At 38.7% G+C, this 27,417-nt stretch overlaps 1 protein-coding gene across 10 annotated transcripts in view; it reads right to left on the bottom strand.

Moving 5' to 3' along the window:
• Nucleotides 1-27,417, bottom strand: part of SGMS1 (sphingomyelin synthase 1) — a 361,911-nt gene that overhangs the window by 312,690 nt on the left and 21,804 nt on the right. For all 10 annotated transcript variants that reach the window (XM_037804108.1, XM_037804106.1, XM_037804103.1 and 7 more), the window contains exon 2: nt 9,501-9,595. The gene's annotated coding sequence lies outside the window, so the exon portion shown is untranslated. The remainder of the gene's footprint in view (nt 1-9,500; nt 9,596-27,417) is intronic.

The raw sequence follows: 27,417 nt of genomic DNA, 5'->3' as shown, positions 1-27,417 counted from the left end.
CCTTTTGATTTATCTCAGTGCAGCATGGACGTGGTAAAGAGGCAGACAGTCATAGCCTCCATGTCCACGCGTAAAACATAAATGAGCACGTATAAAGTGTTAATCGAGTTAAAAAGATTTTAAAAACAAATTTAAAAAAAAAAAACAAAAATAAATTTCACATTCCTTAAAGAAATATGAGAAGGATTTCTATATTTTCTATGTTCATTATAACAACCCCTATAACTCCTATTAAAAAGAAAAGAACTTTTACAGTCTTGAGTAAACAAACAAGTAACCATACGAACAGGGTCAGATTAATTTGTTACACTATATTTCAAAATTTTACTGCTCTTTCTCTGTTGAGGTTTACTATTTATTATTAAAGTGACATAAAATTAGAGGTTTGCTTGTCTTGCTTGGTAAGCACTTTTTCTAGACAAGGCTGCCTTCAAACAGTCTGGTCTTTCTGTATCTAAAACAATTAGGACCTTTAAAACTGTAATTCATGTGTATGTCACCCTACATTTTCCTTAAAACTGAAATAACCATCAGATTATGTAGAGTAAGTGTTTATCAAATTTTTCTGCCTAATGAGGACATCTCTTGAAAGTTCTTGTATTGAGTAAGGTTTCCATACTGTCAAGATGTAGAAACTCCTAAGTCAAGTGCTAAGGAGTTTTACAGACTGGTGCCAAAGATATCAAAGGACCCTAAACCAACTAAAAAACATCCCTTCTCCAGACAAGAATACTGTTTTATAGCTTTGGGAGGAACACATATGGGACAGGGGGGTGGCTGGTACCATCTCTACATCCAACTACCTACCACCAATCACAGGGATGAGGCTGAATGCATTAGATGATTATTACTTGCATCTCCAGACCAGTTAGCTAAGAGAGAAAATGTTTCTTCCCAACAACAGGCCGTACCCCTCACCTGAGACAGCCACGCTGGGAAAGCCGCTACAACTCACCAAACACAGGTCCACCTGTTAGCCTGCCAGTGTGTTATCCGAGTAGAGGCAAATTACCCATTCCAAGCCCATTCCTGTTCCCTCACCTTTGGCAAAGCCTCTTCTGACACCACAAATCTTCAGAACTCTTTCTTCTTTCCACATGTTCTAACCATTCACAGCCTACACTGTGTTTTTACTACCTAGTGACATCTTGAGCTGTTACTTTCTTATAACATTTTTACCTTTTCTGACAAGGCAGTCCCCCATCTTTTGTTGTACATCCTTCCACATCCCTCATTCCAGTTAACTAATTAACAACCTAACTAATTAACACTCATTCCTCCTCTTGAAAAGAGGACTATTACATAAAATAAAAACCCCTGTTCATTGGAGGCCCACTCTGTGCCAGGAATTTTACACACCTCATTTCTATTACGTTCCACCTAGGCGTGATTATTACTTCCATTTTACAGATCGGGAAACTAAGGACTTGAAAAATTAAAGAACCTGTGCTCACATAATTGGTAGAGTTAAGAATTCAAAACCTCAGCTCCGTCTGAGTCAAAGCATGATGACCTGTGAAGTCAATCACTAAGCTCCCCAATTCCATGGCTGGGCTCTTGCTGTCTGGCATCAGCCGACTGACTAAGGGGCTCAGCTGATTAACGCCTGGTCTAGGAGCAAAGCCCTGCAGTTCCTCCTAAGAGTCAGGACATGGTCACAAAACCCTGTGGGGAAGGCCGGGAGCCACAGACTGATCTAAATTTGCATAGTAGCATCCAATCTTTTTTCCGGGTTTGATATGGAGCAGTTACATATGCAGACTCAGAAAAACTGAAAAGTAAGTGAAAGGGAGAAACAAAGGTTTGGTCTCCTTATTTTGGTTTATTAAATGCTTTTCACTAGGAAAAAAATGCAAACAATAAAGGATTATCACTAAATGTAATATTGGATCCTGATTGCATCCTGGAATAGAAAAAGGGCATTAGTGGAAAAGGTGGTGAAATCTGAAAAAAATCTGTAGTTTAGTTCATAGCAATATACCAGTATTGGTTTCTTAGTTTTGACAAATGTACCATGGTATGTGAGATGAAAACAATAGGGAAAAACTGGCTGAGGGAAGATGGGAATTCTCTGCACTATGCTTGCAACTTTTCTGAAAACATAAAGATATCCCACAATAAAAAATATATTTTTTAAAAAGAAAAGGGAAAAAAAGAGAAAATAACCCCTTATCACCAACATCAACCATGTACTGATGCCTCTCAGAATAGAGTTCTGAATTTAGAGCATGATACTGTGTGCCTCTGCTACTTTCAGGAAAATTTACAGAAAAAAAGAAGAGGAAAAAACTCAAATTCCGAGGATTGGCTTTTTAAGAGAAGTGGGTCTTAAAAAAGAAATAATACCTCAAAAACCCTTCTGATGTCTAAGGTCACCAAAGAAAGAATGCTATAAGACTAATTAATAAATATAGCTGGCATATTAGTTTTAAATTGAGGATCTGGTAATTCCAGTTTTGTAAAATCCATATTACACTTCTGTGCTGATTCATGGAAAATACAATCTTAGAATGGGAGTTCAAGTTCACAGGAATCTCATAAATTCCACAAAGGCAAGAACCATATGTGATTACCATCATGTTATGCCTGACGTGCAGTAGGCATTCTGTAAATAATTGTTGGATTAATGAATGAATGAATGAAAACTACTCACACTAAATGTAATGGGCTCAGGTTATTACATGACCTTCAGAGGTTATTATTACTGTGTCCTTGTGCTTTTATAAAGTAAAGCAGGGGTTGGCAAACTTTTTTTGTAAAGGATCAGACAGTAAATATTTTTAGGCTTTGAGGGACATACATTCTCTGTCTAAATTATTCAACTCTGTTGTCTTTCAGAACTACTCAATGCACAGTTATAGTGCAAAAGCAGCCACAGATGATATGTAAAAACAAAACAAAACAAAAAAAAATGAGCATGACTGTGTTTCAATAAAACTTTATTTACAAAAACAGGATTTGTCCTGTGGGCCATATTTGCTGACCTCTGAAATAAAAGAATAAAAACATCCAAGTCCCATGGAACCCACTTTCTTAAAATGAACACTATTCCCTAAAGGTTGCAAAATTGGTGGACTTGGCAAATTCAGCCAGACATGTTTTGTTGGGCCAGAATTTGGGCAGGGCAAATACACTCCTTCTGTACAGTGCCCATGACTCTTTATTGCCCACACTTGCTAACTTCACTCATACTCTATTCCTGGCCCCTGCAGGCCTTTGAATTTACACTCCTGAATTCTACAGTACAACATGTTTCCGGGGATGTGGCCCATATCTGTACCTGTGAATCCATCAACACAACACAGGCAAGCCCGTGATTTTAATTCTTTGCCCCTCATCCAACACCTAATGCCTCTTGAACTTCAAGTATTCACTGACTAAATGTGGTTTGATATATTCTGCACAGCCTCCCGAGGGGCTATAGACAGAGTAATAAAGGTACAGAAGAGGATGTAAAAACATGTGTCAGCAGTGAACAAAGTGAAAAGGGACATGGTGAATTCCAGGAGAGGTACAAGGAATATGTTCAGGACTGGAAGAAAACACACACACACACACACCTCCCAAGTATGTCTCAATCTTCTACCTGCTATCTGGATTCCTCCTTTCTATCCTGGGCAAACTGGGACTACGTCCACTGTAGCCATGGTGAGGGCAGAAGGTCAGCAGGTCCTTTTTTTTTTTTAATTTTACTGCAATTGTTCACATACCATATAATTAACCAAAGATCCCAAGTGCACAATCAATTGTCCATGGTACCATCATACAGCTGTGCATCCACAATCACCACAATTAATTTTTTTCCAATTTTTAGAACGTTTTCATTACTCCAGAAAAGAAATAGATACACACAAAAAAGGAAACTCAAATCCTCACATACCCCTAACGACCCCCCTCCATTATTGACTCATAGTATTGGTATAGCGTATTTGTTAAAATATTACTAACTGTAATGTATGGTTTGCAATAGGTATATTTTTTTCCCTATATGCCCCTCTATTATTAACTTCTGGTTATAGTGCCATACATTTGTTCCAGTTCATGAAAGAGATTTCTAATATTTGTGCAGTTAATCACAGACATTGTCCACCACAACATTCACTGTTTTATACATTCCCATCTTTTAACTTTCCTTCTGGTGACATACACGACTCTAAGCTCCCCTTTCCACCACATTAACACACTATTCAGTACTCTTAGTGATTCACACAATAACATGCTACCATCACCTCTGTTCATTTCCAAACACTGAAGTCAACCTAGTTGAACATTCTGCTCATAATAAGCGACCACTCCCCATTGTTTAGCCTCACTCTATATCCTGGTAACTTATATTTCATGTCTATGAGTTTACATACTATAATTAGTTCATATCGGTGAGACCCTGCAATATTTGTCCTTATGTGTCTGACTTATTTCACTCAATGTAGTACCCTCAGGGTTTCTACATCAACCCGGTTTTTTTTTTAAGACGGTGTACCGGTTTGTACACCATGAAAAAGCCATGTTCTTTGATGCAATCTTGTCAGGGCAGACATGTTAGTGGGGATTAATTTGGAATGTGTGCATTAGGTTGTTTCCATGGAAATGCGCCCCACCCAACTGTGGGTGATAACTCTGATTAGATAATTTCCATGGAGGTGTGGCCCCACCCATTCAGCATGGGCCTTGATTAGTTTACTGGAGCACTATATAAGCTCAGACAGAAGGAGCAAGCTTGCTAAAGCCAAAGGGGACACTTTGAAGAATGCACAGAAGCTGAGAGAGTAGCTGCAGATGAGAGGCAGTCTGAAGACAGCCATTGAAAGCAGACTCTTGCTTTGGAGAAGCTAAGTGAAGACAAACACCCCAAGAGCAACTGAGAGTCACATGTTTAAGGAACTGCAGCCTAGAGAGGAACGTCCTGGGAGAAAGTCATTTTGAAACCAGAATTTTGAAGCAGATGCCAGCCACGTGCCTTCCCAGCTAACAGAGGTTTTCTGGACGCCATTGGCCATCCGCCAGTGAAGGTACCTAATTGTTGATGACTTACCTTGGACACTTTATGGCCTTAAGACTGTAACTTTGTAACCAAATAAACCCCCTTTATAAAAGCCAATCCACTTCTAGTGTTTTGCATCCCAGCAGCATTAGCAAACTATAACAGACAGTTTTGTTCACACACCATATTTTCTGTCCTAAGTAAACAATCAGTGGTTCCCTGTATAGTTACATATTTATGTATTCACCACCATCACCACTATCTATATAAGGACGTCTCCTTTTCTTCCACAAAGGAGGAGGAAGAGTCAAAGAAAGTAGAAAGATACAAGAAAAAGAAAAAAGAAAGAGAGAAAAAAGACATGACAGCTAGGAAGCAACAAAAGGAAAGATAGCATTAAACTAAAGTAGAATAAAGAATCTGACAACATCACCAATGCCAAGAATCCCATATCCCTCCCTTATGTACCCCTCTTATATGCATTTAGCTTTGGTATATTGCCTTTGTTACATTAAAGGAAGCATAATACAATGTTCCTGTTAACTATAGACTGTAGTTTGCATTGATCATATTTTTCCCCCAATACCACCCTATTTTTAACACCTTGCAGGGTTGACATTCATTTGTTCTCCCTCATGTAAAAACATATTTGTACATTTTATCACAATTGTTGAGCACTCTAGGTTTCACTGAGTTATACAATCCCAGTCTTTATCTTTCCTCTTTCCTTCTGGTGTCCCACATGCTTCTAATCTTCCTCTTTCAATCATACTCACAGTCATCTTTTTTCAGTGTGCTTACATTGCTGTGCTAACATCACCCAAAACTGTGTTTCAAACTTCTCACTCCTGTCTTTTCCTATCTGTCTGTAGTGCTCCCTTTAGTATTTCCTGTAGTGCAGGTATCTTGTTCACGAACTCTATCATTGTCTGTTTGCCAGAGAATATTTTAAACTCTCTCTCATATTTGAAGGACAGTTTTGCCGGATATAGGATTCTTGGTTGGTGGTTTTTCTCTTTCAGTATTTTTAAATACATCACACCATTTCCTTCTTGCCTTCATGGTTTCTACTGAGAAATCCGCACTTAGTCTTATCCAGCTTCCTTTGTCTGTGATGGATCCCTGGTTTCAGGATTCTCTTTTTGTCTCCGACATTTGAGAATCTGATTATTAAGTGTCTTGGTGTAGGCATATTCAGATCTATTCTGTTTGGGGTACGCTGTGCTTCTTGGATCTGTAATTTTATGTCTTTCGTAAGAGATGGGAAATTTTCATTGATTATTTCCTCCATTATTGCTTCTGCCCCTCTTCCCTCCTCTTCTCCTTCTGGGATACCTATGACACGTACATGCATGCATTTCATGTTGGCATTCAATTCCCCGAGATGTTGCTCATATTTTTCCATTCTTTTTCCTATCTGTTCTTTTGTGTGTAGGATTTCAGGTGTTTTGTTCTCCAGTTCCTGAGTGTTTTCTTCTGCCTCTTGGGATCTGCTATTGTATGCTTCCATTGTTCCTTTTATCTCTTGTGTTGTGCCTTTCGTTTCCACAGATTCTGCCAGTTGTTTTATCAAACTTTCGATTTCTACATTATGTTCACCCAGCATTTTCATTATACCATTCATTTCTTTTGCCATATCTTTCCTAAACTTTTTAAATTGATTTAGCATTAGTTGTTTCAATTCCTGTATCTCAGATGAAGTGTAAGTTTGTTCCTTTGATTGGGACATATCTTTGTTTCTTAGTATAAATTGCAGTTTTCTATTGTTTAGGCATATGGTTTCCTTGGTTACTCCAATTAGGTTTTCCCAGACCAGAACTAGCTCAGGTCCCAAAAGGGGGCAATATTCAGTGTCAGGTTCTCCTGAGGGTGTTTCTTAGAAGACTGATACACCCTGTGAGGTCTCTAGCCTCTATGCTTTTCCTAACCTGCCCAGCATGTGGTGCCTATCAGCCTGTCATTCCTGACTGGTGTAAGAAGGTGTGGCCCACTTAGTTTCTGTTTTGGCTGTTTCCCCCTGGGCTCTGGGGTCTGCTTCTGAATGGAAGGCTGGTAGTAGAGCTGGGCACCACCTCCTTCCTCTCAGGGAAGTTGAGGTTTTCTCCACTGAGCAGCTAAGGTTGAGAGAGAGAAAAAGGCACCAAAATCTCCCTTTCAGAGCCAGTCCACAGACCCCCGATTTCACTCATCAGCCAGAGTTAACACCTGGTCTTCTGGAGTCCCCCTCCCAGGACAGCGGAGTCTTCTGTTTCTTTAACGTCAGTCCTCACTAAAAGCCTCTGTCTGCCTATTGGGGATTCGTAGCTTATATTAAGCAGTTCACATTTGTTAATTAAAATCCCAATTGGAACTGGACTGAGGTATATTCGCTTGGTCAGAGAGCGCTGCTTTCTACCACAGCGAGGTTTTGCCGTTCGGCCTGCTATGGGGGGAAGGGGCTCCCGGCGCAGTTCTGCAGCTTTTACTTACAGATTTTATGCTGCAATCTCAGACATTCTTCCCAATCCAAGTTGGTGTACAATGTGTGGACAGTCACAGTTGTCCCCCAGCAGTTATTCCAGATTATTTACTAGTTGTTCCTGGTTGTTTATTAGTTGTTCCAGGGGACTAACTAACTTCCACTCCTTTCTACGCCGCCATATTGATGCACCTCTCCCCTCACAACTTTCTTAGCAGATCCTTATTAAATTCCCACTGCTGCTGGAGGATGAACCCCTAAAACATTACCTGCATCTAGTAGAATGAATAAACTGTGGTATACACACACAATGGAAGGCTCTATAGCAGTGAAAATGAACAATCTCTAACCATATTGAACAACATGGAAGAATCTCACTAATACACTGCTGAATGAGAAAAGCCAGCACAAAAGAATATAATCTCTGTTACACACACACACACACACACACACACACACGTAAAGAACCAAAAAACAGGTAAAACTAATTTATGCTTCTATTAGCCAGGAGAGTTACCCATGGAGCAGGGTTAGTGTCTAGAAGGAGGCCATGAGGGTGTGTTGGTAATACCACATTTCTTGATCTGGGTGCTGGTTACATGGGTGTGTTCAGTTTGTGAAATTCTTCAAGTTATACACTTATAATATGTGCATTTTCTACTGTAATAGAAAACTTTAAAATATCCATATCCTAGTGGTCCAGGGCCAGAGAGCCAACTGAGGTCCCCAGAGAGGGCCCCACCTGCCCTCCCTAGTAAGTCTTTATCTTTGTCCACTCCCTAAAGCCCCTTTTGGCCCCTGTGGCTCCCTAGTGATTCCTTTCCATATTGTCAAAGCACAACTAGACAGAATCCAAAGGGTAAAACAGCAAACTAGATCATTCTAATGAGCTACCTATGATTCCAGTCTCAGCTCCTTCTGTATGCCAGCATCTTTCCAAGAAACCTTACTGCCATCACTAACTTGTTGGTCTAAATCAGAAATGAGAACATAGGAAGCCACTGCTGCCAATGGCTCATTTAAATAGAATTCTTTTAAAGTATGCACTAAATGGACAATTCTAGTTCATAAACGCTTATAAAGAAATGCTTCACTACACAGGACACTTAAAGAAGTCACCATAAATAAAACGTGACTGAGATGAGAACGCAGAACAGTCGACAGACACTGCAAGAACTGTAGTCGTAAAAACTGGTTGTGTAATTGGCTCTAATGTGTAATAATCTACAACTGTAATTATAGCTGAATATATCTTTCAGATTTTATGTAAAGTTTCAACTCAGGAGTCAAGTTATGCAGCTGAGAATCATTGTGAATCTCGGTAATGATGATTTTAACATATTAACCTCCACTTCACATTACCACCTCATATTCTTTTCACACTCTCCTACAAGTACAGGTTAAAAAAATCAATTAAGACCTTGAGTTCACATTAGATTGCAGAGACTGGTCACCACTGGATGGTGATTCCCTGACTTGACTATAAAACATCAGAAGTAGAAGGGTAGGCAGATTACCAAGGAATGAAGAAAGTACAGTAATCCCTCTCTCTTAAACAGACATGTGAATAGTGCAAATTCTACTCCTCTATATTCAGATGTTTCTCATATCAAACAAATTCATGTTTTGTACCTGTCTATTAAATAAATCACTCTTTAAAAGATCTTTAAAATCTGACTTTATATCAGCTCTGAAAAGAGCATAAACTCAAAGTTAAACCCTTTAATAGGAAATCCTAACTGTATTTAACCGAACAATTCTGTGTCACATAGTTTATGAATGTCCTAAAATGCCACACAGTGGAGAATGTCCTTATTTTCCACTGCATCCCCAAGTATTGAGGATAAAATGTTATGATGTCTGTAACTTACTTTCACACATTTCAAGAGAAAAATATACAAACCTACACATACAAACACAGAAAGAAAATGCGTCAAGGGAAAATGCTAACAACTGCTAAATCTAGGTAGTGGGTATACAGGAATTCCTTGTACATTCTTTTAACCTTCAGTATGTTTTAAAATTTTGATAATAAAAAGCCCCGTAGAAATCTTTGCTCACCTTTGAAGTAGATGGCCGTCTTCTTTCTCCTACACAAAGACGAATGGCTACAGATGCCCAGAGGCAGTTCAGGGGTCATTCATGCTGAACTTGCCCTGCAAGAATTAGCAAAACAACATGTTATCACCAAGGATTTTTTTTTTAATTAACACTATTTCAGTTGAGAAAATGTCCTTAATATACGCCAACCCCCTAGTTTAACACTGCTATAAAGATTAAAAAAAAAAAAAAACACACACACACAGGAAAAATAAAAGAAGAAGAAAAGATCTGACCACAGATTTACGTGGAGGACAACTGTGGGAACTTCTAGAGAGAAATCCCTCAGTGAGATTCTTTCAATTCACGGCAATTTCAGGGCAGTGATGTAGCCCTTCCACTCAAACAAAAGGGACCTGGGATTCACCTTGACTTCAGATTTCTGAGACCACACTTACAAGGCATCCAGATACATTCTTAGAACCACACAGACCCCAAAGCCAAATGAACTGGTGTGCAAAAGTCAAACTACCCCTTCCCATGATATGGTATGAGGAGATGGGGGTTGTAGTTGATTCCCTGAGAGTTAGAAAACAAGCATTATTACCAATACTAATACTAAAATTATTATCAATTACTATAAATTACTATTAGTAATTATAATTCCCTTTTAGACACAATAACCTCAATAACCTTTAATGTATTTTTGGCATTTTATACACTCACTTATTTTTTCCTCTTTCCTTTTTTTCTCAAAAGCACCCACAATTGGCCATCAGAAATAAAACAAGCATCATATGGCACCCTTTGTGATTTTTATCTTTGCCTCAATCAAAGTCATCTACCAGTTGCTGTTGAGGATGCTCCATTCATTTTTATAAAATGTGAAATACAGTAGGATATACTGGCAAAGACATTGCTCCACAAATAAAAATGGAAACAGCATCAAAACTAGTTAAGGATCGGTGGGTGATCTCGCTGCCCTCCCCCCTACGTGGGACCTGACTCCCAAGGATGTAAATCTCCCTGGCAACGCAGGATATGATCCCTGGGGATGAATCTGGACCCAGCATCGTTGGACCGAGAACATCTTCTTGACCAAAAGGGGGATGCGAAATGAAACGAAATAAAGCTTCAGTGGCTGAGAGATGTCAAAGGGAGTCAAGAGGTCACTCTAGTGGATATTCTTACGCACTATATCGATAAAACTTTTTAGGTTTTAATATATTGGAATAGTTAGAAGTAAATACCTGAAACCACCAAACTCCAACCCAGTAGCCTTGACTCTTGAAGACAATTGTAAAACAATGTAGCTTACAAGGGGTGACAATAGGATTGTGAAAACCTTGTGGATTGCACTCCCTTTATCCAGTGTATGGATGGATGAGTAGAAAAATGGGGACAAAGCCTAAATGAAAAATAGGGTGGGATGGGGGGGAGGTGATTTCGGTGTTCTTTTCCTTTTTTTTATTTTTTATTCTTTTTCTGATTCTTTCTGGTGTAAGGAAAATGTTCAAAAATAGATTGGGGTGATGGATGCACAGCTATATGATGGTACTGTGAACAGATGGCTGTATACCATGGATGATTGTACGGTATGTGAATATACCTCAATAAAACTGCATTTAAAAAAAAAAAAAACTAGTTAGTGAGCATGTGATGCTCTTAGATGATGGCCTGAAATGGCCATGCATCTGCTTACAAACAAAATTCTGTACACACAGAGGTTTAGGGATACCAATGTTCAATGTATGAACATGCTGGTGTACCAAAGTCTGAGGAAAGTCATCAAAGGCCCCTTGCACTTGGCTTGCAGTCCTGTCTCCTCCACTTATTATTTTGATTAAAAAGTGAGAGACCCTCCAGGCTGCCCCCCCAAATGGGGGATGGTATACCTGTTCACAGGGATGTTGCGATCCACAAAGCTGAGAGGAGGTGACTCAACTCAGTGCCCCACAAACTCACCAAGAAGTTATGACAAGAGTACACAAAATCACAGGAAGAAAACACCATGTACCTTTCAGAAACATTAATTTTATTCAAAGACTTTGGTGAGGGAAGGTTAAGCAAATGAATGAGTAATTCAGAATTCCTGATTCAAAAAACAAATGAATCAGTAATTTGAACGTTGTTAGTATTAAAACAAATATGTGTTATGGAATAGAATGCAATAGTTGTGTGTAATTTTAAGCTAAAACTCCTGTCCTAACTTTGCTCTAGGTCATTTCCAGCTGCTCCCTTAGGTGTGGGGAAGGTGGGGAGTGAGAAGGGGATTCTCTTTTTTTCATCAAAGATGCTCTTGGGAGAAAGTGTGAAGTTGGCAGGGATTTTAATAACATAGTAAGCATAGGAAGCTATAGACAGCCCTTGCTCTAATTCTCTTCAAAATCAGCAGGATTCCCAGATCTTGAATAAAGTGTAAGCACATATAACCCCACCTCTACACCATATCCTGGTTCAAGTATTTCTGAAGCTCATTTCTTCACTGCCCTTCCCACTCCTCTCCCCTGAACATTTCATACCACTGACATTTCTTCAAGCCAATACTAATGAGTTACACAATCAGCATTTACATTAATTTACATTTAAATGGATGTCTGCATATTAACGAAGAAAAATGAGCTTACCACTGTATGTTTTGTCTTTAAAAATGTTTATTATGAAATTCATCATATAAAAAAGGGTGTAACTGTGGTAGCCAGCCTCCAAGACAACCTTCAATGAACCCCACACCTCCAGATGTCCATGCCCTTGTGAAATCCCTTCCGCACACAGGCATGTGTAACAAATACAATACTGCAGAAATGATGGCATGTGACTTCCAAGGCCAGCTCATAAAAGACTTTGCAACTTCCATCTTGTTCTCTCTTGGTGGCTCACCCACAGGGGTAGGGGGTGGAGGTGGACTGGCTACCATGTCATGAGGACAATCAAAGCAGCTCTACAGAGAGGTATGTGTGGAGAGGAAGTAAGGCCAACAAAGAACCAAGGTATTCCTGATCTCAGAAGCAGGTCCTCCATCCCCAGTCAAGCCTTGAGATGACTGCAACCTCATAAGGGACCCTGAGGCAAAACCACCCAGCTAAGCTGCTCCCAAATTCCTGACCCACACAGAAAATGTGAGATAATAAAAGCCAACTATTGCTTTAAGTTCTGAGGGCATGTGTTAATATAGCAATAACTAATATAGTAATCTGTCAGCTTAAAAAATAATAAATCCCACATACCTAATACCCAGTTAATGTTTTTTTTTTTTTTAAGCCCTGTGTTTTCCTGCTTCCTGATTGCATGTTCCCCCCTCAACTCTCCAAGGTAACACAAACCTGAATTTTTAGTTAATCATTCCTTTGCTCCTCTTTATAGTTTAACCACATTTGTGTCCTCAAACAGTATGTTCTTTCATTTTGGTGGTTTTAACCAAATATGAAGGAAATCACATTGTGTGTATACCCTAACTTTACCTATTCTCTCAAGACTTTGATTTTGAGATCCCTCCCTGTTGACTCATGTGGCTATAGATCATTTATTTCTCACCACCATATAGTTCTTATCATGTGAACAGAACCAAAATTTATTGAACTCTTCCACTGTTGAGGATTATCTGGGGATTGTTCAGTTTTTTGCTATTACGAACAATTCTGCCATTTACATTGTACTTTGCATCCCCTGGTGCACATATGCAAGAGTTTCTTCAGGGTACATACCTAGGAGAGGCCTGCTGGGGTTGGGACTGCACATGGTCAACCCTTCTAAGTAAGGCCAAATTGTTTTCCAAAGTGGTTGTATACAATTGACTCTTTAGCTGCCTTTCCAGTCTCTCTTCCAATAAGAGGCATGCTTGTTTTGCTAATTACCAGGATAGCTTTCAACTAACAAAAGGGAAAGCTTTTCCTATTTGCAGCATCAACACTGCAAACAAACAGTACTCCAAAGTAGTGACCCAGACAACTAGGAAGTATTAGTCACAAGACATCAGTACAGATTTCAGAGTAATGGTGCACACTGCCCAAAGGCATCCAACCAAATTTGATTTCTAGAACTACATTAAATTCAAAGACCATTTTCCTCTGGGTAGACTCACATACTGTGGCCCCATCTTACTGCTGTCAATTTAAAGGGGAAAAAACTTTAACTCACATGCAACCCAGCCAAATTCGAGCTAAAAGCAGGAAAGTCAAATTATTTCCATATAACAGTAGTCCATTTTTGTTATTCTTTTTAACAGAGAGATGGCTATGATTTATATTTTCACAGATAAGATGATATTGTTCTTTACTATAACTGATTTTATGTGGAGTAATTCTGCACAGTAATTCTGCACATTTTATATAGATATTCTCTATATTAAATGATGTCCTAATTGTACTGTGAACAATTGAATGTATGCTTTGTATGACTGCATGGTATGTGAATATATCTCTATAAAACTGAATTAAAAAAAAATGATGCCCTTATGTATAAATCCGGTTAATCCAATTTCTTAGGTGGCAAGAGTAATTTTATTTTAATTTAATCTGTATTTCCAGTGGAAATACAAGTATCAAAATGTTTTTGTTGCTATTAAATACTAACAATGAGAAATATTTTCAATTTGGGCAGTAAAGAGAGAAGCATTGTTACTATGAATCTCAAGGAAGCTAATTTCACGTCACTGAAATAAACAATGGCCCTGGATGACCAAATGAGGTCATTCAAACTCAGCCTCTTGACAGTTGTCTGTTTACAATCATTTATCTCTGTGAAATAGTAGTTATTATTACAGCCACTTTATACAAACTGAGGCCCAGAAAGTAATTAAGTTATGCCAGTCACACAGCTGGTAGGTGGCAGAGCCAGTTATTAAACCAGGCAGTTTCCTCCAGAGTCCATATTCTTAACCCAGAGTAGGGCAGCTTCTTTCATTCCCCAAGATCAACCAGAAAAGCCTGCAATGGTGACAATAACAACAGCTACCCCTTACTGCTCACCTACTATGTGCCATGCACTTGCTAAGTGCTCTACTGCATTGTTCTAATCCTGCCGGCATCCCTTCCAGACAGGTATCATTCCCAATTATAGTTGAAGAAAGAGAGGCCGTGACAGCTAAGTAACATGGCCGTGAACATACAGGGAGTAAAATAAAATGGTGCAGACACCACTTGAACCCCTTATCTCTGACTTCAAAGTCCATCCTCTTACAACAAAGGGCCTCTTGGGCTTGTGGTGGGCAAGTATTGACCTTAGATCCTGGAAAAATCCCCATAAAGGAAGCAGATGCTGTTTTAAAGGAAGGATGCTGGCTTTCCTGGTGGGCAGTGGGCAGGAGCTGCTGTGCCTGCCTCCCTCACAAGCAGACCAAGACGGAGCAGGCGCTGCTGAGAGCAGAAAGAGGACCAACTGCTGGTCCTCTCCAGCAATGCCAACTGACGATTACTCAATTGGTATTGAACAATACCAATCCTGTTGGTCTAGTATTATAGTATCAACACCACGGCCCCATTATAGCATTACACTGGCAGGTCAGATAGCCTAACCAGCCACAGTGTTTTTGTCTGTAAAATGAGGATATCTTTTATTTCAAAGGGTTGCCGTAAGGATTAATGTGGGGATATCTTTTATTTCAAAGGGTTGCTGTAAGGATTAATGAGCCGAACACATAAAAGTACCTGGCACACAACAGGCACCAGATATATGTTTAACAACTTGAGGGTAAAGTGAAAACATGCTCTAGCTACCTGATAGGAAAAAGCAGTAGGCTGATTTTAAATGCACTCCTGAGTCCATACATAGAGCCTCATGTACCCCACTCCATTTGGATGACTTTATCTTTGTTAGAGGATCATTTTTGTGGCATGGTATTTTTATGAATATTATGACATCCTCATTTGTCCTACCCTAACCAGAATAACCTTGTCAAATACATTAACCCTTTATGATATTAATAAAATCAGACACTCTTTATGTAAACACTGGAGTTGGAGTGGATTCAAAGTAAAACATCTGGCTCATTTAATTTTTCAGTTGCTGGCTTTAGAAAATTTTAAGCATGCATTTCAAATAGCAGCATCTCTTCAAAGTATTACCAGTTTCTTGGAAATCATCCCAAATTATCTGGCCAATAAATGAACTTCATTAAATGACTAGTAAATGGGAAGGAAGGCAGGCAGGAAAGCAGGCAGGCAGGCAGGCAGGAAGGACCAGCATAGTCCTCTGGCATGAGACATAAGGTTCCTCAGCAAAACCCCTTTCGCCATACCTGAGATTAGGTATTTAAAGAATGAATTGCAAACTTAGGAATAGAGTACCCAGGTAGTTTCCAGCAATCCTGGTGGTAACTGGTAACTTCTGCATTTACGGGAGGGATGTGGGAGCAGTAGGAACTGTAGCACTGTACATCTGATTTGCAAAATTCATCCAATCCTATCTTTTTCAGCCAACAGGTACAACCCATTACTGAGCTACAGAGAGGACACATCAAACTGTGTTTTTTAAAAGAGAAAGGTGGAATCTTGTGTCTGTTCTATTATTTGATCCAGAGTGGAATAGAAGGCCCAAAGAAGGCAATTTTCCAGAGGGATATAGCCAGTGAGGGGCAGAACCCACCTCAGTATGGTATGAAGTGTTTGGAAAAAACAGAAATAGACACTGCTAATGTTTTCTCAGAATATACCAGGGGCCAAACATTCTGCTGAGCATGGAGAATACATCCTTCCATAAAACTCCTCACTCAACAACTCTTTGAAAGAGAAAATATTGTAACATAGATCCCTATTTAACACATAAAGAAATTTGACTCAAGGAGGTTAAATAACTTGTCCAACATCACAGAACTATAATAACCAGCTCGTAGCATGTGGTAGGCACTCAATAAATACCTGTTGATATCTCCACCATAAAAATGGAACACATTACTTATCTCATGAGGATTCTGTAAGGATCAAATGAGATTATGTGCATAAAGTGCCTAGTTCAGTACCCTGACTTTAGGAATCGGCTACGGTAGGTGGTCAACAGTACTGATATAAAAAGCTACGCACAATAACCACCTAGAATAGAGTTAAAATAATGAGATGTCATGCATATAAGAAACATCATAGGGGGAAGAAGATATACAGATGTCATATAAGCACAGGAAAAGATAATCAACATTGTTCATTGGGGAAATGCAAATAAAAACCACAATGAGAAACTGGAACACATCTAATAGAATGGCTTGATTTAAAGAATTGACAGTATCAAATGCTGGCAAGGACGCTGTTAAACTAGAGAACTCTCATGCATTACTCACTGAAATTCAGTAGGTGAATGGGTACATCCATACAATGGAATATTAGTTAGTAATAAAAAAGAGAAAATTATTAACACATGCAACAACACAGATGAATCTCAAAAGCACTATGCTAAGTGAAAGAACCTAGTCTCAAAAAGTTACATTTATATGACATTCTAAGGCAAAACTAAACAGACAGAAGATACATCAGTGTTGACAGGAATTAGACAGAAAAGAGTTTGACTACAAGGCAGCACAAGGGAATCTGGGGAGGGTTGTGATGGAATTGTTCTGCATATTGTTGAAGTTGATGATTGAACAAATCAATCCATGAGTTAAAAGTCACAGAACTACATACACGCCACAAAAGTGAATTTTACTGTCTAATTTTTTTTTATTAGAGCAGTAGTAGGCTTACAGAAAAAGCATGCAAACAGTACAGAGTTCCTATAAAATCCCCTGCCACCAAACAGTCTTACCATTAATATTTTGGATTAGAGTGGTATCTTTGTAACAATTAATGAACAAATGTTTTTATAATTATATTATTAACTATAGTCCATAGTTTATATTGTCTGTAAAGTTTTAAAACCATTTAAAAATAACATTCAAAATCCACAGAAAGAACTGGCATGCCTTGGTAAATGACTGGACAGTTGACGTTTGGTTTTTAGAGGAGGGGATGAAAGAGGAGTCAAATCACTCACAAGTTCCTTGCTGAGGGAACACTAATGGTACAACAGACCACCAGAAGTCCATGCACGAGAAGAAATCAGCAAAGAGAACTGAGAAGTGGGGCTGAAGGTCATGAACCTTGGCTTCTAGCCTATTTTCACCAAATGAGTGACTATGAAATCATGCAAACCACATTGCCTCCCTGAGCCTTAGTTTACATAACCCTAAAATGAGGGCAAAGAAGCAGATGATCCTTGAGGCCCTTTCCCTAACCATATTCTCAGGTCAATTTGTTTTTAAGCAACTGAGTCTGAGAAGACAGCAGGACAAGTAAGTAGAAATGACCAGACACAGAAAAATAGCTGTGTTCACACAAATGTCATCAGGGACCAGAAAAGAGTAAAAAGAACTGACATATGTGGATGGTTGAGTAATGGCAGTAGAAGCAGCCACCGGCAGAGAAAAAAGAGGAGAAGACCCAAAAAACCACCCTATTGTGTAATGGAAGCCAAGAGAAGAGAGGTTTCAGAGGGCAGGGGGACAGGAAAAAGTCAAGGATCAAATGCTGAAGAGCAAAGAACAGTCAAGAAGAATGAGGACTGATAACACAACAAAACCACAAGGCACACTAAAACACAAGAAGAAACAGCCCAGTCAAAGGAACAGATCAAAAAGTCAGAGGAGATACAGAATGTGGAACAACTAATCAAAGATGTTCAAACATATCTCCTGAATCAATTCAAAGAAATGAAGGAAAACGTATATAAAGAGATAAAGTATATTAAGACCATACCAGAAAAGCATAAAGAATTTGAAGGAATGCATAGAAAAATAACAGGTATTATGGAAATAAAAGACACAGTAGATGAAATTAAAAATATACTGGAGACACACAACAGCAGATTTGAAGACGCAGAAGAAAGAATCAATGAACTAGACGACAGAGCAAACTAACTGAAAAGATAAAAGAACAAATGGAGAAAACAATGCAAAAATGTGAGCAGGGTCTCAGGGAAAAGCACACAAATATACGCATCAGGGTGTCCCAGAAGGAGAAGAGAAGGGAAAAGGACCAGGGAGAATAATCAAAGAAATAATGGCTGAAAATTTCCCAACCCTTAAAAAAGACATAAATATGCAACTCCAAAAAGCCCAACATACTCCAAACAGAATAAATCTGAATAAACCCACTCCAAGACACATAGTAATCACACTGTCAAATGACAAAGAGGAGAAAATTCTGAAAGCATCAAGAAAAAAGCGATTCACCACATACAAGGGAAGCCAAATAAGACTAAATGCAGACTTCTCATCAGACACTACAGAGGCAAGAAGGCAGTGGTATGATATATTTAGGATACAGAAAGAGAAAAATTGCCAGTCAAGAATTCTCTATCCAGCAAATCTGTCCTTGAAAAATGAGGAAGAGTTTAAAATACTCACAGACAAAAAGAAGCTGAGAGACTTAGTTAATAAGAGACTGGCCCTATGGTCTAAATGGAGTCAATGAAAAGATACTACAAGAACAGAAAACTTCAGACCACTCTCTCTAATGAATACACATGCGAAAATCTTCAACAAATAATGACAAATGAAATCCATCAACATATTAAAGGAATTATATACCCTGAACAAATGGGTTTTATTCCAGGCATGCAAGGGTAGTTCAACACAAGAAAATCAATTAATGTAATATGCCACATTAACAAATTAAAAGGGAAAAATTACATCATCCTCTTGATTGACATAGAAAAGGCTTTGACAAAGTTCAGCATCCTTTCATGATAAAAACACTTCAAAAAGGAAGAATCAAAGGAAACTTCCTCAACATGATAAAGGACATATATGAAAAACTCACAGCTAAAATCATTCTCAATGGTGAGAGACTGAATCCCCTCTAAGACTGAGAACAAGATGATGTCCACTGTCACCACTGCTATTCAACATTGTGCTAGAAGTTCTAGCTAGAGCAATTAGGTAAGAAAAAGAAATAAAAGGCACCCAAATTGGAAAGGAAGAAGTAAAACTGTCACTATTTGCAGAAGACATGATCCTATTTTAGAAAATCCAGAAAAAAACAAAAGCAAAGCTACTTGAGCTAATAAGTAAGTTTAGCAAAGTGGCAAGATACAAGATCAACATGCAAAAATCAATAGTGTTTCTATACACTTGTAATGAGCTATCCAAGGAGGTAATCAAGGAAAAAAGTCCATTTACAATAGCACCGAAAAGAATCAAAAATATAGGAATAAACCTAATCAAAGATGCAAAGTACTTGTACACAGAAAACTACAAAACATTGTTAAAAGAAATCAAAGAAGACCTGAATAAGTGGAAAGACATCCTGTGTTCATGTAGTGAAAGGCTAAATGTCAGTTAATATGTCAATTCTACCAAATTGATCTACAGGTTCAATGTAACATCAATTAAAATTCCAACAGACTGATCTACAGATTCAATGTAACACCAACTAAAATTCCAGCAGACTACTCTGCAGAAATGGAAAAGCTAATTATCAATTTTATTTGGAAGGATAAAGAGCCTTGAATAGCCAAAAACATCTTGAAAAAGATGAATAAAGAAGGAGGTCTCACAGTTTCTGACTTTAAAGCATATTATAAAGCCAAAGAGGTCAAAACAGCATGGTACTGGCATACAGATACATATAAATCAAAGAATTGAATTGAGAGCTCAGAAATATATCCTCAGATCTACGGACAATTGATTTTTGATAAGGCTCCCAAGTCCACTCAACTGGGACAAAACAATCTCTTCAATAAATGGTGTTGGAAGAACTGGATATCCATAACCAAAAGAATGAAAGAGGACCACCATCTCAAATCCTACTCAAAAATTAACTCAAAATGGATCAAAGACCTAAATAAAAGAACGAGTACCATAAAACTCCAAGAAGAAAGCATAGAGCAACATCGTCAAGATCTAGTGATAGGCAGTAGTTTCTTAGACTTTACATCCAAAGTATAAGCAATGAAAGAAAATATAGATAAATGGGATGACCTCAAAATCAAATACTTCAGTGCTTCAAAGGACTGTCAAGAGTGAAAAGGCAACTGACTCAATGGGAGAAAGTATTTGGAAACCACATATCTGATAAGGGTTTGATATCCAGAATATATATATACAACTCAACAATTAAAAGGCAAAGACCCCAATTAAAAAATAGGCAAGAGACATGTTTCTAAAGAGGAAATACAGATGGGTAAAAAGCACAGGAAAAGATGCTCAGCTTCACTATCTGTTAGGGAAATGCAAATCAAAACCACAATGAGATGTCATCTCACATCTACTAGAATGGCTGCTATTAAACAAACAGGAAACTCCAAGTGTTAGAGAGGATGTGGAGAAACTGGAACACTTATTCACTGTTGGTGGGAATGTAAAATGGTACAGCTGCTGTGGAGGACAGTTTTGCAGTTCCTCAGGAAGCTAAGTATAAAGTTGCCTTAGGACCCAGCAATCCTGTTACTCGGGATATACCCAGAAATTCTGAAAGCAGAGACAAGAACAGGCATTTGCACACTGATGCTCATAGCAGCATTATTCACAATTACCAAAAGATGGAAACAACCGAGTGTTCATCAACAGATGAATGGATAAACAAAACGTGGTATATACAATGGAATATCATTCAGTAGTAAGAAGGAATGAAGTCCTGAAGCATGTGACAACATGGACATTATGTTAAGTGAAATAAGTCAGACACAAAAGGATAATTAGTTTGATCTCACCAATATGAACTAATTATAATATGTAAACTCACAGACATAAAATATAGAATATAGGTTACCAGGATATGGAATGAGGTAAAGAATGGGGAGCAGTTGCTTAATATGTACAGAATGTTTAACTAGGTTGAATTTAAATGTTTGGAAATGGACAAAGCACATTATCAGTGCTGAATGGTGTGTGAGTATGGTGGAAAGGGAAGTTTAGAGTCATGTATGTCACCAGGAGGAAAGCTGGAGGTTAAAACATGGGAATGTATAACACAGCGAATCTTGTGGTGAACAATGTTCATGATTAACTGTACAAATATAAAAAAGTTCTTTCATGAACTAGAGCAAATGTACAACACTATTATAAGGAGTTAATAATAGAGGGGTATATGGGGGGAAAATGTACCTATTGCAAACTATGGATTATAGTTAACAGTAATATTTAAATACTCTTTCATCAACAGTAACAAATGTACCACATGAATACTATGGGTCAATAATAGGGTGGATAAGGAGTATCGGAGGATTAGGGTTTTCTTTTTTATTTTTATTTCTTTTCTGGAGTAATGAAAACATTCTAAATTTGATCACGGGGATGTATACACAACTATGTGATGATACTGTGAGCCAGTGATTGTTCACATAATATGGTTTCTATGGTGTGTGAATATATCGCAATAAAATTACATTTTTAAAAAAAGCATACCTGCAAGCAGAGTTAATACAAAACAGTTTTCCAACACAACTACTTTTGCCAATTTTCCTTTTTGATGATTGAATGTGAAAACATCAATTTGATATAACCTAGTTCCACCAGCTATGAAAGAGAAAGGGATAGAGCAGACAGCTTCAGCTTTAAGGGTCTGATGTAGTCTCTTCCACCACCAACCACTCACAAAATTTTGGACAAATTTCTTCACTTCTTTTTATCTACCTTGTTCCATCTACAAAATGGGATAATCACATCCTTCCCATCTAGCACACAGGCTACTAGTGACATGTGCCAGATGAGATAATGTCTGTGAAAGCACTCAAGGAGAATACAAATAAAAAGACAAACACAAGGTGCTATTACTGCTATTCTGTATGGGGTGGCAAGGAAAGTTAATATATTTCTGCACATCCTAATCACATCCCAACTGCCTTTTTCAAGTCAGCCATATGCTTTACCTCTATCACAGCTGGGCTGTTGAGCAGATGCCGGAATTGATGGAGAGAGAAATGTGCTGAGAGAGAATGCTTCCATTACTGAGCTCCAGTTCTCAAGGCCCATGCAGATAAAGTAATTTCTTATCCATTTATATTCTACAAATCCTTTTTGAGAGCCTAATACATGTCAGACACCATGCTAGGCACTAAGAAGAAAGAGATTTTTTAAAAACAAAATAGGCCACGCCTTCAAGCATTTGCACTCTGGAAAAAGCTAAGTAACCAATCACAATCCTGCACGACTAGTGGGATGATGAAGAAGTGCAACAGGAAATCCTCTAACCCAGACTGCTGAATGCATCACGGAAGAATTCTCCAAGGAGTGGGTGCTTAAGCCAAGTCTTCTCAAAGATGGGAATAAATTAGATGAGTAAAGAAGGTGAAAGGCATTCTAAGTGGACAGAAGGCATGGAAGCAAGGAACCACAAGGCAAGGATAACACAAAGCTGAAGGGGAGGGTAGATGACAAGGGACAAGCAATGGAGACTACTGTTAAACTGAGAACCTAATATCTGATATTCCCTCTCCACACGTGGGTTCCACAAGTGAATGAATTTTATAAAGAAAGAAATCTCTACCGGGCAAGTCAGTGGAAAAAATCCAAGAAATCAGCCTTCAGGTATATAGTATTAGGAAGCAGTACCTCTAAATGTTAATTAAGGCAATATAAAAAGTTGAGGGATAAACACTAAACTATACAATCCACTCGTCATAAAAGAAACACTGGCATAGTAACTATTTAAAACTGAACAACCATAACAGTTGAAGGGACCAACTGTTAAAGTTTCAATCAGCAACAAGGCTGAGAAAGGTTAAAAAAAAAAAAAAAAATGACACATGAAAGTCAATTTTTAATATACATATGTATATATTTATCTTTAAATGTTTGTTACTATGGCAAATGTACTAAATTTGTTTTCTACATGCAGACAAAGGGGCAGGACAAATTGGAGCATACATGAACAAGTTAAGATTTTATTATTTATTAAATTTTTTAAAATTAGGAATAGCATAAAACTTGCAATATATGCTGTTGTCTATTCCAGTACAAATCACATTAAATATTCCAGAAATAAAATAATGATCAGAAAATGGGAAAAGTCAGATTTAATCTACACATCAATATTTCTGACCCCTAAAGTTTATTCCTAAAAATAAGGGACTTAGTGCAAAAAAAGCTTCCACACTTTCTCCATCACTTCCTCCCACGCATCTAAATTTCAGGGGCTTAAACTGTTCTGGTCATAACTCCCAGACAATAGGGAACTTTACAAACCAAAACCAAACAATCAAAGCCCTCTACCAGCTAAGCACCCCTCCCCCTCCACAGCCCAACTCAAAGCAAAGCGACTGGTCCTGGAGCTAGCCTACAGCAAGCCTGCACACACCAGGGACGCTGCTCACCAGGAATATTTAGGCGTAAATAAAGATCGGGCAGAGGCACCAGGGAAGGAGTCTGTGAGGAGGATAAAAGAAGCAGAAGTGTAGAGAGCCTCAAAGATCAAAAGGTGGTAAAGGAAATGAAAGAAGTGTGGTTCACAATGTCAAGGAAGAGGATGACAGACTCACTCAATGCTTGTAGGGTCAGAAGTAATGTCAAAAATAGCAATCTCGGTGGAGTAGTCAAGGACGATTCAGATTAAAAGGGGCTCAGGAGAGAATGAATGATGCACACACAGTGAGTATAAATACTCTCGACATTTGCTGGCATTCCTCTTTAATCACAACCTCCTCAAGAGTGGGGTCACTTTCCCCTGCACTGATACAGTCTGAATGCATCCAGCATGAGTAAAGATAGATGACTTGGTATCAGTGCATCAGAGCACACAGGCACCCTGCATCCCTGCCCGCGTTCTCTCTACCACCCCCACCACAGCCCAAGCAGAACCACAGTTATGACTTACCAGAGTACTACAGTGCAACAGATCCTTCAGATCAGAAATCACGATCCCCAAATGCATAACATAAAACATACTTTGCCTGTTAACTGGCAATCATTTGCCTGGGTATCTAACACAGTGGCAGGGTAGTTAGTTACACTCAAAATTTTGACTGTAGTAAAGGACCCCAATTGATTGTTTATAGTCATGTTTCTCACTGATTAGCACCACAAATATAAATAAGCTCTTATGAACTACTTCAAAGATTTGACACTTGTACAAAGTTAATAACTGAGTGGTATAGGGGGAAAACTATTGCATGCTATGGACTATATTTAACAAGAATACCTTACTAGTACCACACCAATACTAGTAATAAATAAATGGGGGTGGGAGGAGACCCCAATTATCTTTTTTCCCAGAGATGCATTTCTTTGATTACAATTTGTATGTTGAACAAAAAAACCTATTCAGACAGTATTATGGTTATTCTTTGAAGTAGAATATTTGACTGGTTGCCAAAAGTGACTAAATGTATAAATTATATGGTTGAGTATTAAACAACTATGTTAATTTGTTCCAGATGTCACCTGCTATAATAAAGGACTTCTAAAAATCCACTCCAGGACATCACAACACGGCGACACAAACAGCAACTGACAACTTCTCTCCAGAGATTCCACGGAAAAAAAAGGACAATTCTGAATTGTCTGAAACTCTGGAGGATAGAGACTGGAGAAGGACCATGCAAATGCCAAATTGAAGAGGAGAAATATCAGGTAGGAATCTTCCATCACAGACCAGCTGGTCCTCTCTCCACCCCACACTCGGTCTCAGTGTGGGAAAGGCAAAGAATCAGCAGATGGGACCCCTCCAGGGACACAGACTATAAAATCTCTCACATACCCCCACCATTTGAAGACCCAGGGGACAAGGGAGGTCATTTTAAGGCCCAGATCGGTGATGGACAAAGACTCTGAGAAAACAAACTGAGACTGTGTTTCCAGCCCTGGGTCTGAAAGCTCTTCCCCCACCCTTGAGGGAAGCAGCAGCCACACGTCTGTTTCCTTGCCTGGGGGACAGCTGGAGTATTGGATCAACGAGGGAGTCCTGTGCCACAGGTGGAGCCCCACAACAAGCCAGATTTTCGCTGGCAAGGTAAGGGCATAGGAATCCCACAGTTCCAGCTCACCGATGTAGATGCAGCTGTGCTTAGAGGCAAAACAACTTCTGAGGATAAGTTACCAAACAGAGCCAACTGCTGGGCAGTCTGGAAGGTGCAAGGGAACTGAAACACTTTTAAAAAGATGCTCCAGATCCTTTCTTAGAACCACAGGAGCTGGTCTACATGCCCTGCACAGAAACCCAGCCTTGTTTTGGCTGAGAAATACAGATGACTCAACTGTTAAAGCAGGGCTCTAAAACAAACCCAGGTCTTATTAGCCAGCAAAAGAAAAGAGCACCACTGGAAGCCAGCAGATTTGTATTACCACACACAGTGAACTTGCTGGGGGGCCAAGTGCCTACCACCCATTCCTGTGGCAGGCCACTGTGGGTCCCTGATTTTGGGGGGAATACTGGGGGTCAGAGCCAACCTGACAACTGTCCAGCAAGAGAAACAAATAACAGATAGAGAGCAAAGACAACCAACAAGAAAACCATAGGCAAAAGAGAAAAAACAACCTCCAGAATAAACTAATCAAGAAAATCAGATGCCTAGACAGCAAAAAATCAAAAGTCATACCAGGAAACATGAAAATATGGGCTACTCAAGGCACAAACTAACACCTCAACTGAGATTCAGGAGTTGAAACAACTAATTAAAGCTGTTCAAACAAACATGCTAAATCAATTCAAAAATCAAATCAACAAGTTGAGGGAAGATATGGCAAAACAGATGAAGGATATAAAGAAGACACTGGGCAAACATAAAGGAAGAACTCACAAGTTTGAAAAAACAAACGACAGAACTTATGGGAATGAAACGCACAAAAGAAGACATGAAAAACACAATGGAGACACACAACAGCAGACTTGAAGAGGCAGAAGAAAGGATTAGTGAACTAGAGGACAGGACATCTAAAATCCTACACACAAAAGAAGTGATAGGGAAAACAATGGAAAAATGTGAGCAGGGTCTCAGGGAAGTGGATGAAATCATGAAGCGCACAAATGTATGTGCTGTAAGTGTCCCAGAAGGAAAAGAGAAGGGAAAGGGGGCAGAAAGAATAATAGAGGAAATAATCAATGAAAATTTCCCAACTCTTATGAAAGACATAAAATTACAGGTCCAAGAAGAGCAGCGTACCCCAAACAGAATTGATCCAAAAAGACCTACTCCAAGACACTTACTAATCAGATTGTCAAATGTCAAAGACAAAGACAGAATTCTGAAAGCATCAAGAGAAAAGCCATCCATCACATACAAGGGAAGCTTGATAAGACTAAATGTGGATCTCTCAGCAGAAACCATGGAAGTAAGAAGACACTGGTATGATATATTCAAAATATTGAAAGAGAAAAAGTGCCAACCAAGATTCCTATATTTAGCAAAACTGTCCTTCAGAAATGAGGGAGAGTTTAAACTACTGACAGATAAACACTGAGAGAGTTTGTGAACAAGCACCCTCCTCTACAAGAAATACTAAAGGGAATGCTACAGACAGATAGGAAAAGACAGAGGAGAGAGGTTTAGAGAAGACCATAGAAATGAAAATAAGCAGTAAGGGTAACAAAAAAAAAAAAGGGTACACAGGTTATCTGTAAAAAGAGGGTAGAGATAGGGCATTTGATGCTGAAAGACTATATAGAATGTTCAACAGGATTGACTGTATAGATCCAGAAATGGGTAGCACAATACTGTGTGATGGTAGCGCAATACTGTTAGAACACTGAACAAAGATGACTGTGAGTACAGTTGAAAAAGGAATGTTAGGGGCATGTATGACCCCAGAAAGAAAGACAGAAGATAAAGACTGGGACTTTATAACTTAGTGAAACCTAGAGTGGTCAATTATGGTGATTAAATGTACAAATATAAGAATGTTTTTACATGAAGGAGAACAAATGAATGTCAACTTTGCAAGGCTTTGAAAATGGGATGGTACTGGGGACAAAATACAATCAATGCAAAATTAGAGTCTAAGTTAACAGTAACATTGTAATGTGCTTCCATTAATTGTAACAAA

The sequence above is a fragment of the Choloepus didactylus genome, chromosome 15 (assembly GCF_015220235.1).
Source record: "Choloepus didactylus isolate mChoDid1 chromosome 15, mChoDid1.pri, whole genome shotgun sequence".
Classification (NCBI taxonomy): domain Eukaryota; kingdom Metazoa; phylum Chordata; class Mammalia; order Pilosa; family Megalonychidae; genus Choloepus; species Choloepus didactylus.
This window is presented reverse-complemented; position numbering and strand designations above follow the sequence as displayed.